This window comes from Camelus ferus, chromosome 13 (assembly GCF_009834535.1).
Source record: "Camelus ferus isolate YT-003-E chromosome 13, BCGSAC_Cfer_1.0, whole genome shotgun sequence".
NCBI lineage: Eukaryota > Metazoa > Chordata > Mammalia > Artiodactyla > Camelidae > Camelus > Camelus ferus.
The window spans coordinates 22706591-22718774 of record NC_045708.1 but is presented as its reverse complement, the minus strand read 5'-3'; the positions used below and the strand labels follow the sequence as shown (position 1 = coordinate 22718774).

Below are 12184 nucleotides of genomic sequence, written 5' to 3'. Positions count from 1 at the left end.
GCCGCCGTTGCTGCGCCCGGGGCTGCAAATGGCGCCCGCTCGCCTCTGCGCCTCCCGCCGCTCTCCGGGCCGGGGGACGTCTGGGGGCGCGGTGCCCGGGCCGCATCCCGCCGCCGCCACCGCTGCCCCGGGGGCCAGAGCCCGCGGCGCCTCCGCCCGCAGCGAGGCTCGTGGGCCCGTCCCGGGCAGCCCCGACGCCCCGCCCGCCCTCCGCCCGCGCCGTGCGCAGCCACTTACCGCGGGCCGCGGCGCACCGGCGGGTCGCGCGCGCGGGCTGGGAGAAGATTCCCGGTTCTCGGCAGGGGAAATACCCCCTTTCGAGGCCGTTCCTTTGCGCCCTAAAACAAGTAGCCCCAACGTGAGAGAAACAAAAGGTATTTGCTGACGTGGGCGTTGGACAGAAACGCCCGAGGGCTGGGGACACAATTAAAGGGGCAACGCACAGATTTCAGGCACCAACCAGCAGCTTCGCCCACTCCCCCTGCCCTTGCCTACACCCCGCTGCACCCTCCAGAGACACTGGGGTGCCCAGATCCCCTAGCAGTTGACTACGGAATCATTATTTAGTCAGGAGCTTAAATTTTAAATTGTACTTCACGTTGGGGAAGGCGCCTCCGGAGGGCAGAAGGGCTGGATTTCTAGGATCTGGGGAATTTGGTTTAGGAAAGAGGGAGGGACTTAGGCGTGCCCGCAATTACTGTTTAAGTACATGTGACATTATTGTACTTAAGTTAAGCAACGTCAAATGGAAGAGATCTCCACAGAATTTTTCCCTTTATTGAAGCACTCATTTTAGTCGGGGATAACCTTTTCTAAATCTCTACAGGGCACAAGAATTTTAATTTGAAGAGGACAACCCAAGAAGGTGAGATAAGAGAAAATAATTCTTCGTTAAGTTCAGAAAAAATATAGAACTAGTAAGATTAGCAGGTTTCATTGTACATCAAGCCTTTCTTCTGACATATTTGTGTCCCTAATGTTTAGAATACAGGCATCAGGTTATGTATTTGCTAAAATCTTAAATCACTGAATTTTCATTTTTACTCAGAAACATTAATTCTATAAACTAAATTAGTTTCCTAGTTCCTTATGCTGAATTCAAATACTGAAAAGTACTGTGATATAGTAAAACTGAAAAAAAAAAAAAGACAATTTGAAAACATTTAGTTTTTTTAATGGATTTCTCTCATGTCATTTTCAGTCATGCTGGACAAAGTTTATTGCTTTGGTTTCATCAATAAGTAGCTATGTGTTTTTAAGGATTATACTCTATTAGAAGGATACAGAATATTCACAGCTATCTCTTAATGTCACTTTTGTGTTACTCTTGAGTTGTTTTGCTGTTTAGTTGCATTTCCTCACATTCTGAACAGGTAATTGAAAACATGTTCGAAAACCATGAAGTATCAGGAGTGCTGGATGTACTCAAACTATTCTGCTAGCGTCCCCACTGACAGTTCTCCCAGAAAGACCTGGGCATTGTTATAGCAAAAGATTTTATTTTAGCCTTAATTAATTAAAACACACAAAAGAGTTCTACAAACTTGTTTCTCAAAAGATCACTTCAGATAGATGATAAACTTTTTGCTGCAAGGAAGAAGTAATGGGAGTTTTTTTCCCTCAACTTCCCCCTCAGCTTCTGAAACTCATTTATATATTTGGAGAATTCCTTACATTATGAGTAATTGTTGGGAGGTAGAGTCTAACTTCTGCAACAGAATCTGGAAATGCCAATAACTTGCTTCCCCAGAATCTCTTGCAGCTAAGACAATGGCCATGGTCTATACTTCGATGCACCCACTAGGGGCTTTGAAGAGGGAGCTGTGACACCAAGCAGAAACCTCAAAGAATCTTTTCTGGCAGTGGTGACAGTTGCAGCAAAATAGTATCTCCAGTTACCATAGTGGTAGTGCCACTCACTAGTGGCAGCATCCACTGTCCAGTGCTAGTGCTATCAGGCCAACCGAGAGCACTGTCAGTATCTTCACCAGGCCAGTTCTGTGCTATGACTTGGCTGTTGTTTCTGCCTGGTTAACATGGGTTCCAGCCCCTCTGCTCTGCTCTTTCTGTGATTCTGTGAACTTTTAATGCATTCATTTCTGTTTAAATCAGCCAAGGCCAGTCTCTGTACAATGAAGAACCCTAAATAGTACAAAATGTTGAAAGGTATTTGGACATGTGAAATGTTGTCATCAATGTTGTATAGCTGGGAATTAAAACCATGGATACGGAGAGAGAATATAAAGTAAGAAGAGGAGGCTTAGAATCAAGCATCAACTTCATCATCTAGTGGCTGGCTAGAGGAAGGTGAAACTGCAAAATAGTCTCAGAAGTGACTAGAGCAGAAGGAAGAGATGTGGGATAGGGTGGTGTTATAGAAACTAGGAGAAGAGAGTAATTCAGGAAGGAAGAACCCGACAGTAGTGCTGAATACCTCTCTTAGCACTCTAAGAGAAAATAGCTGTTAGATTTAATGACTTAGAAATCATTGACTTCAGAGAATGTTATTAATCTTGAAAGATGGGAGCAAAATGCAGATTAGTGGACTATGTAAGGATGAAGAAATAGAGGAGGTAAGAATAGACACTCTTGAGAAATTTGGTTGTAAAGGGTGATATTTCAGTTACTATTGCTGTGTAACAAGCCAATCCAAACTTGGTGGCTCAAATCAAGAGCTATTTTATTATGCTCATGGATTCTGTGGGTCAAGAATTTGACAAGTCACAGCAGGATGGCTTGTCTCTGTTTCACAATGTCTGGAGTCTCAGCTGGGAAGACTCAAATGGCTGGGGGTGACTTGAACTGCTGGGAACTGGAATCATCCAGAGGTTTCTTCACTCACAGATCTAGCACCAAAGCTGAGACTAAAAACTAGGCTCAGCTGTGCCTGTCATCTGGAGCACTGCGCATGGCCTCTCCATGTGACTTGGCTTCTTGCAGCATGGTGGCTGGGTTCTGAAAGGGAGTATCCCCAAGAGGGAGTGTTCCAAGAGAACTAGGAAGGAACTGCATGGTCTTTTATACCCATCTACAGAAGTTGCATTGCCTCCTTTGCCATATTCCATTGGTTAAAGTAGTCACAGCCTACTTACATTCAAGCAGAAGAGGGTAAGCTGCTATCTCATAGTGGAAAAATGCTAGAGTATTTGGGGCCATGTTTTGAAGCTACTACAGGCAAAGAGAGAGGGTTATTAGCCAGAAAGGGAAATAGGTAAAAGACTTTAAAATGTTTAATGGTGATGGAAAGCATGAAGATGAGAGAGAGATTGAAAATACAAGAGGAATAATTATCAGTGGCTGAATTTCTGCAAATTCAGGGAGAAGAAGATCAAAATCTCTAATAGGGGAATAGTCTAGGATCAGAAAATGATAACACAGCTATCCCCATTGAAATTGGAGGGCAAAGAGAAGAGTTCTAATATGGTGTTGAATATGGAGAAGAGTAATGTTGTGTTGGTTTAAAAATGCCTGCATATTCTTTCACACTGCTCCCTTCAAGAGGTAGATTCCCCTCTGCATGAGTGTGAGCTGGACTTAGTGACTTGCTTCTAAAGAATAGAATAAGGCATAAATGATAGTGTTAGATTTCAGAGTCTTGGTGATAAAAGGCAAAGCAGCTTCCTGCTTTTTCTTTCTCTGTCTTGGATCAGTTGCTCTGGGAGAAGCCAACTGCCTGAGGATGCTCAGGCAGCCGTGTGGAGATGAACAGAGGCTTTCTGCCAACAGCCATGTGAGTGAGCCATGTTGGTGTGTATCCTCCCACCCTAGACAAGCCTTCAGCTGAGTGCAGCCCCAGCTAACAGCTTGACTGAACCCTCATGAGAAACCCTGAGCCAGAACCAACCAGCTAAGCTGCTCCCAGATTCCTGACCCTAAGAAACCTTGCAAAGTAATCAATGTTTGTTGTTTTAAGCCATTCAGTTGTGCGGGTAGTTTGTTATGCAGCAATAGACAACTTACACAGATTGTGGTGCCTCAAAGTGCTACATAAGAAAAACCTAAAAATGTGACTTTGGAACTGGGCAGTGGGTGGAAGATGGAAGGACTTTGATGTGAGTGTTAGTGAAATATTGAGCTTTTTCAAAAAAATAGTAGAGTCCTGATGGCCTTTGAGGAAGCTGTAAGTGAGGAATTAAAGGAAAATCATAAAAAATCTTACTGGACGTTGTTAGAAACGGGATCCTTTTTATGTTGGCAGAAATTTAGCAACACTATTCCCTGCACTAAGGTGAAAAGTGTAAAATGTACCTACTGAATGGAATGACCTAGCTAAGGAGATTTCCAAGCTTAGTTTTGAAGAAGTCACCTGGTCTCTTGCCACTTCAAATATATATCAAAGGAGAGAGATAAACCAAAGCAAGGACTATAAAACAAAAGGAAGTCAGAACTTGCTGGTTTTGAATATTCCCAGACTCTCCAAGTGGCAAATGATGTTAAAATGGCTTCTGGAATAGATTATATCCAGGGCAATGCCAGGAAAACATAGTCTAAAGATGAAGTCAAGGGAGTAGATGTAAGAGCCTTTGTTAATATCTAGGAGAGATCTAAGGTAGTACTTTGGAGCACTGTTCAGTTAGATTAAGAAGAACTCTGAAGATTTAAGGATGTGATTCATGGATCCTCTCAATCAAACAATAGAATTCTAAGAATCTTAAGAGCATCGTTCCTCAGCAGAAGAGCATTGTTCCTCAGAGAAGGACTTGAAGATATTTGTGTCAGTACATTTTGTCTAATGGAATGAACCCCAAGATTAACAAGAGACCACATTTTTAAGAGAGTGTTCAGAGGAACACTATTGTTGGACTTGGAGTGTCAGAGGCAATACAAAATAAAAAGATACCTTCTAGATTCCCAAAATTCTACTGGTAGAATGCAATGAAAACTATGCAGTTGCAGACATGGGCCATCTTTTGTGCAAAAGAAAGAATTACTCAGAGGGCAGAACCAAGAGCCCAGAAGGTAGAATCAGGAGCCATGGATGATTATCCCAAGGCCTTGAGTCCTAGTCAAGAAATTTCCAACATTTGCCCAGCTGGGTTTCAGAATTGCTATGACCAGTGACTCATTTGTGCCTGTATTTCTGCTCTTTTTGAACAGAATGTCTATAGTGGTTATCCTATATGTACCACCATTGCCTGTTGGGTGTGTATGTGGTAGATAGCTTGTCTCTTTAGTTCATGGGTCTTCAGATCAAGAGGAGCTATACTTTAGGAGCTGTACTTAAGGAACTACATCCTTGGGTGGATGTGGATTAGAGTGGTCAGAGACTGAATGATATGGAATTTTAAACCAGTTCCTGAAATGTGAACTGGAAATTAATGGACAGAAAGGAAGGGAGTATATTTTCTGAATTTGGGGAATGGTTTATGGTCTTTGATTCATTTGTATTAGATTTGGCTGAGAGTGACAGAAAACTCAAGTAGCAATGGCTTAAGATGGAAGTTTATTTTTCTCTCACATAAAAAATCTGAAGGTATCATCACTGACCCATTGTTTTTTTTAGCAGCATGTTGTTTAGTCTCCATGCAGTTGCTTTTTTTCCTCATTTTTCTTTCTGTGATTGACTTCTAGTTTCATGCCATTGTGGTCAGAAAAGATGCTTAAAATGATTTCTAGCCTTTTAAGTTTATTGAGGCTTCTTTTGTGTCTGACTATGTGGTCTATCTTAGAGAATGCTCCATGTGCACTTGAAAAGAATGGATATTCTGTTTTTTGGGGAAGTAATGTCCTAAAAATATCAACTAAGTCTAACTATTCTATTGTGTCATTTAGTATCTCCATTGCCTTTTTGATTTTCTGTATGGAAGACCTATCCAATGATGTTAGTGAGGTCTTAAAGTCTCCTAATATTATTGTATTCCCATCAGTTTCTCCCTTTATGTTAGTATTTGCTTTATGAATTTAGGTGCTCCTATATTGGGTACGTATACATTATCACTTTTAACTTTAAGTTCATTTAAAAAAATTCATTTTAATTACATATTAGGATTACTATATTCTGGATTCTTTTGGTTCATGTATGCCTGGCATAGCTCTTTCTATCCTATTTTTAACTTTTCCTTTTTTTGTTTTGTTTTATTTTAAATATATACTTTGGTAAATTATATTGTTGGATTTTAAAAAACTGTTCTGAGAGTATTGGTCTTTTAGTTTCAAATTTAATGCAATTACATTTGTTGTATTTACAGTTAAATTAGGATTTACTTATTATTGTCATATTTTATGTTCTACATTTGCTTCATGTTTTATTTATTTTATGCTATTGTTGTTGTCCTTCCATATAATCCATTGGATAGTCTGAATTTTCTTTTCCTGATTTAAAAACTATATATTTTGTTTGTATTGTGGTTGCCCTTAATTTATTTACTATATTCATGCTTTTTTTAACCCTTATGGATAATTAAATATATCAATATCTGTTTCTTCACCTAAACAAGAAAGTACCCTCATGTCTTTTTTTAACCCCCCAATATTGCTAATATTTATAATAGATGTTTTTCTCTTTTTATCTTATTTGACATAAACCTTTTTTCTTTAAAAACTAAGATAAACTTTACCAAAGCATTTGAACACTCTTATTTCTTCTATCTCTTGTAGTATCTCCTGGATTTCTTTCTCATCCTGAGTACTTTCTTCAAAATGTTTTCAATTATCTAAAAAAAAAAAAAAATGACATGAACGAACTTATTTACAAAGCAGAAACAGACTCATAGACATAAAATACAATCTTATGATTACCAAAGGGTGGGGAGAGGGACACATTAGGAGTTTGGGATTAGCAGATACAAACTACTATATATAATATCGATAAACAACAAAGTCCTACTGTATAGCACAGGGAACTATATTCAATAGCTTTTAATAATCTATAATGATAAAGAATATGACAAATAATATATATATTATATATATAAAACTAACTCACTATGCTGTACACCAGAAACTAATACAACATTGTAAATCAACTATACTTCAATTAAAAAAAAAAGAGAAAAAAGATTCTTTCAGTATTTGTGTGGCAAAGCACCTAAGGCTTAGTGTGCTGGAAATATGTTTATTATACGCTAGTATCTGAAGGACAGTTTGACTGGATATAAAATTCTAGAATCAGAGTTCTCTTCCTTCGCTACTTCAAAACATGTATCTCTATTCTTATCTTGCATCTAGTGTTGCTATTAAGTAGTATGATATCAATTTGCTCTTATTATGAAAGCTTTTGCAATTTTCCCTTTGTGATCTTCTTACATTTTACATTTGATATTCTTAGATTTTGTTATAATGTGTCTAAGTGTAGATTTTTTTCTTAATACTCCTGTTTAACACTCTATGGGCCCTTTTAGTCAAACACCTTTTAACTTTCTTTAATTCTAGGAAGGTTATCTTCATTATTTAAAATATTATTTATCCCTGTCCATTTTTCCTCTTCCTTATGGAACACCTAATTTTCTAGATCTTGGCATTTCTACTCCTCTCCTCCATGTCTCTTGACTTTTCTTTTCCTTGCTATCTTATGGGAATGGTCCTCAATATGACCTCAAAATTTACTGGTTTTTTTCTTCAGCCATATCTATCCTATCTCTTATGTTCTTTCAAGTATTACATTTTTAAATTTCTTTCAGGTATTATATTTTAAAGCCTAGTATTTCTTCTTGGTTCTTTTTTATGATTTCTCATTACTGCCTCATATTGTTAATGTAATCTGTTCTCTAAGTATATTTATCATTCCTATTTTAAAATTTGGATCCTTCTATTCCAATAATTCTTAGATTATATGTATGTAATTTTGTGTTTGCATGTGATTTAGTTTATTGTTTTTCTCATGATGGTTGTATTTTGGCCTGTGAACTCACGTCCCCTGGGGGTATTGGCTACTCTTGTCTGCTGTGAAGTGCAATGCTTCTCCAACTGTGGTGAAGAATCAGATTGCTTTTGTTCCCTATCTTTTGCAGGCCTATTTATTATACAAAACTTTTTAAATGCCTGCTTTCACTTTTTGTACTTATTATAGACCAGGGACATCCCTCCTTTAACCATACTTTGACTATTATTGTCCTAATACATATTGGGAAAGGGTATTTGTTCAGGGTGGTATATTGTATTAGACTTTCCATCTATTCCCTTCCTTTACTCTGAGAGGACTGTATGTCATCACCCATTGCTATGTGACTTTCAGTGCTTCTCTGGAGACAGAGCGCACTTCCCTGCCCCATTGACTGGTTTGGTTCTGTGACTTGCTTGGGCAAATGGAATACAAACAGTGACAGCATGCCAGGACCAGGAGCTTTAAGAGGCATCAGGTGTTTCCACCAGCTCTCTTGTTCTGCCACTCTGCTGCAAGAATAGTGACCCAAATAGGGGCTGCTCTTCTAGCCCAGCCTATGCCCTAGAGTGAAGCACACAGAGCCACAGAAACTGACCTGCAATTGCCAACATGTAATGTAAGCAATAAATATTTGTTTGTTGTTGTAAACCAAGGGTTGGCAAAATACAGTCCCTGGGCCAAATTTAACCTACTATTTTGTAAGGCCCGTAAGCTGAGGGTTTTTTTTTTCATTTTGAAAGGTTGGAAAGTAATCAAAACATGTATATATGGTCAATTAATTTATGGCAAAGGAGCCAAAAATATGTAATGGGGAAAGGGCAGTCTCTTCAATAAATGGTGTTGGGAAAACTGGACTGCTACATGCAAAAAAAGAATGAAACTGGACCACTATTTTATACCATATACAAAAAATCAACTCAAAATGGATTCAAAATTTGAATGTAAGACCTAAAACCATAAAACTTCTGGAAGAAAACTCACAGGCAGTAAGCTCCATGACATAGGTCTTGGCGATGAGTTTTTGGATTTGATACCTAAAGCTAAGGCAACAAAAGCAAAAATAAATAAGTGGGACCACATCAAACTAAAAAGCTTCTGCGGAGCAAAGGAAACAGTGAATAAAATGAAAAGGAAACCTACCAAATGGGAGAAAATATTTGCAAATCATATCTGATAAGAGGTTAATATCCAAAATATATAAAAATGCATACAACTCAATAGCAAAAAACCAAACAATCTGATTTTACGATCAGAGGAGCTGAATATACATTTTTCAAAAGAAGACATACAAATGGCCAACAGGTACATGAAAAGGTGCTCAGCATCACTAATCATCAGGGAAATATAAATCAAAACCACAATGAGCTATTGCCTCACACCTGTTAAAATAGCTGTTATCAAAAAGACAACAGAAAACAAGTGTTGATGAAGCCTTAGAGAAAAGAAAGCCTTATGCACTATTGGTGGGAATGTAAATTGGTGCAGCCACTATGGAAAACAGTATGGCAGTTCCTCAAAAAATTGAAAACAGAACTACCATATGAGCCAGTGATTCCACTCCTGGGTATTTATCTGAAGGAAACTAAAACATTAACTCAAAAAGATAGATGCAGCTCCATGTTCATTGCAGCATTGTATACAATAGTGAAGACACGGAAGCAACATAATGTCCATCACTGGAAGAACATATGAAGAAAATGTAGTGTACATATACAATGGAATATCATTCAGCCACAAAAAAGGATGAAATCTTGCCATTTGTGACAACAAGGATGACCCTTAGGGCATCATGCTAAGTGAAATAAGTCAGAGAAAGACAAATATCATAAGATCTCACTTATAAGTGGAATGTAAATAAAACAAAACAAATGAGCTCATAGATACCAAGAACAGATTGGTCATTGCCAGAGGCAGGGAGGTAGGGGTGACGGGGTCAAAGGTACAAACTTCCAGTTATAAAATAAATAAGTTATGGGGATGTAACATACATTATGGTGACGATCATTAACAATACTATATTGGACATTTGAAAGTTGCTAATAGAGTAGATCTTAAACATTCTCATCACAAGGAAAAAAATTTGTAACTGTGTGGTGACGGATATTAACTAGACTCGTGGTGATCAGTTCACAATATATATAAATATTAAATCATTATATTGTATACCTGAAACTAATATAATGTATGTCAATTATATCACAATCAAAAAGTTATCAAAAGAATATTTTTCAAATTTTAGTGTTCAAATATTAGAGTTCATAACATTTTATCAGAGCACAGTCACATTCATTTGTGTATATCTGTAGCTGCTTTCACTCCACAAGGGCAGAGCTGAGGAGCTGCAACCCTCTGTCCCACAAAGCCCCAAGTATTTACTATCTGGCCCTTTACAGAAAAGTTTGCCAACCTCTGTTGTAAGCCACAGAGATTTTGAGGTTCACAAGTCAGCCAAAATGATTAATATAGTCAAGATGAGATTAAGGAGAGAGAGGGGAGTAGCCCTGGAGAAGGGAATGCCAGGCACTGCAGAACTTCTCTGGGTCATTTCCTTTTGCCATGACTGTGAACAGGCAGCCCTTTTGAGCTTTTACCTTCCAGCTCTTCAGGAGAAGCAGCCATGGGATGAGATGGTCTCTTAGTTTATTAATTCTTTAGCCTCGAGTATTCGGAAAAGAGGCTGGCAGAGAGAATGCCCACATGCTGTAGTCAGCCCACCCTCATCTCTCATCCCCCAGCAGGGCTTGGCACTGCCTGATCCTTGTCCATCTGTGCTGATATCCTGGGTTTTTTTGCTTTTTGCATTGCATCCTGAACCTGCTGAAAGTATCTTTAATTCTCTGGGCCCAACTCAGAGTTTCAGTCCTTTGCGTTACTTGGCAAATGGATCAGAGAAGCACCCGAATGTGCTACATATTGCCTCCAAATTTCATATTCCTACAAGTGTGCTCCTCCTCCTCCTTCTTCTTCTTCATTGAAGTGTAGTTGTACAATATCAAGGGTACTTATTAAGGATAGGTGTTGGAAAGGCAGCAACTTGCTTTTTACTTTAAAGGAAACATCCTTACATGCCTTCGTCCATTGGAATCTGGAAAGTTCACTGAAATGTCAGGCCCCTGAATTATCGTGGAGTTTATCTTACATCCTCCGACCTGTAGGTGTTTTACCAATGCATCTGGGTACTTGTTCTTTCTCTTCACCGGGTCCTATTGCTACCACATCATCACTGAAGTAGCAGGCATCTTGTGTGACCACATTACCCAGGACAACTAGCCATAGGGAAATCTCTATGGAGGGCTAGCCAGACTGCCAGCTAAGAATGGTGATGCCTGTGGTTGGGCCCCAGGATCCAGAGCTATGATAGATCTTTCCACCCAAGGGAGCTGCAGAGAGTCAAAGATGATTCCCAAGCCAAATCCTTGGAGACAACTCAAGGTTAAGCCAGGGAAACCAAGTTCAGGTGGTAGAAATAGGATAGATATAGATGTTGGAACAGACTGGGAGCAAGATAAGGCATAAACCCTCACATATGAGTGGTCTCTTGGTTGAATGTAGGATTCTTGGATCCTCCCTTTTTTTCTCCAAGGCCTGTAATGTTCCTTTGCCTTCTAGATTCCAGTTTTGCTAATGAGTCGTCTGATGCCAGTTCAATCCCCTTGCCTTGGTAAGAAAACTGTTCTACCTGGAAGCTTATAAAATGATCCTTGATCCTTGGAGTTCAGAGATTTCACCAGCATTGGTTTTAAAAAATCCGTTAAAACTCAACAAATTTGTTTGTCACCTACTGATCAGTCAACAGTAAATTTTTTTTAATTAAAAAAAATCCTTTACAATCTATTCACTGATGCAGGATTCAAATAAAACACAAAGTAAACGAAGTTTGTCTTTATAATGCTCCCATCCTCCTGCCTCTTTCGAGCCCTCCTTCTGCCCATAATTTTCTTCCTCCCAATCATAATTAAAACTCTCATTCTCTAACTTTGTTGCGTGTCAGTTTGATTATTTTACTATAATGCCTCACACCAATTTAAGAATGACGTTTAAATTTTGCAAATTTATTTGCATTTTAAAAGAGGAGGTGTTTAGGGGGAGGGTATAGCTCAGTGGTAGAGTGCGTGCTTAGCACGTGTGAGGTCCTTGGTTCAATCTCCAGTACCTCCATTAAGAATAAATAAATACAATAATATAAATAAATAAACCTAATTACCTCTTATTTGGAACCTCCAATCTATAGCCAGTTGATTAGAAGCAGAATACAAAACAAAACAAAAGCAAAATCCTCTTGGGGAGTGATGGAAATGTTAGCTATATTGATTGTGGTGATGGTTTGATTGGTGTATACATCTGTCAAAACTCATCAAATTA

At 38.8% G+C, this 12184-nt stretch overlaps 1 protein-coding gene across 1 annotated transcript in view; it reads right to left on the bottom strand.

Annotated features, from left to right (window-relative positions):
• ZBTB8A (zinc finger and BTB domain containing 8A) overlaps positions 1-984 on the bottom strand; it is a 53863-nt gene extending 52879 nt beyond the window's left edge. Inside the window, exon 1 of the mRNA XM_006176209.3 lies at positions 238-984. The gene's annotated coding sequence lies outside the window, so the exon portion shown is untranslated. The remainder of the gene's footprint in view (positions 1-237) is intronic.
• Positions 985-12184: the final 11200 nt, after the last annotated feature.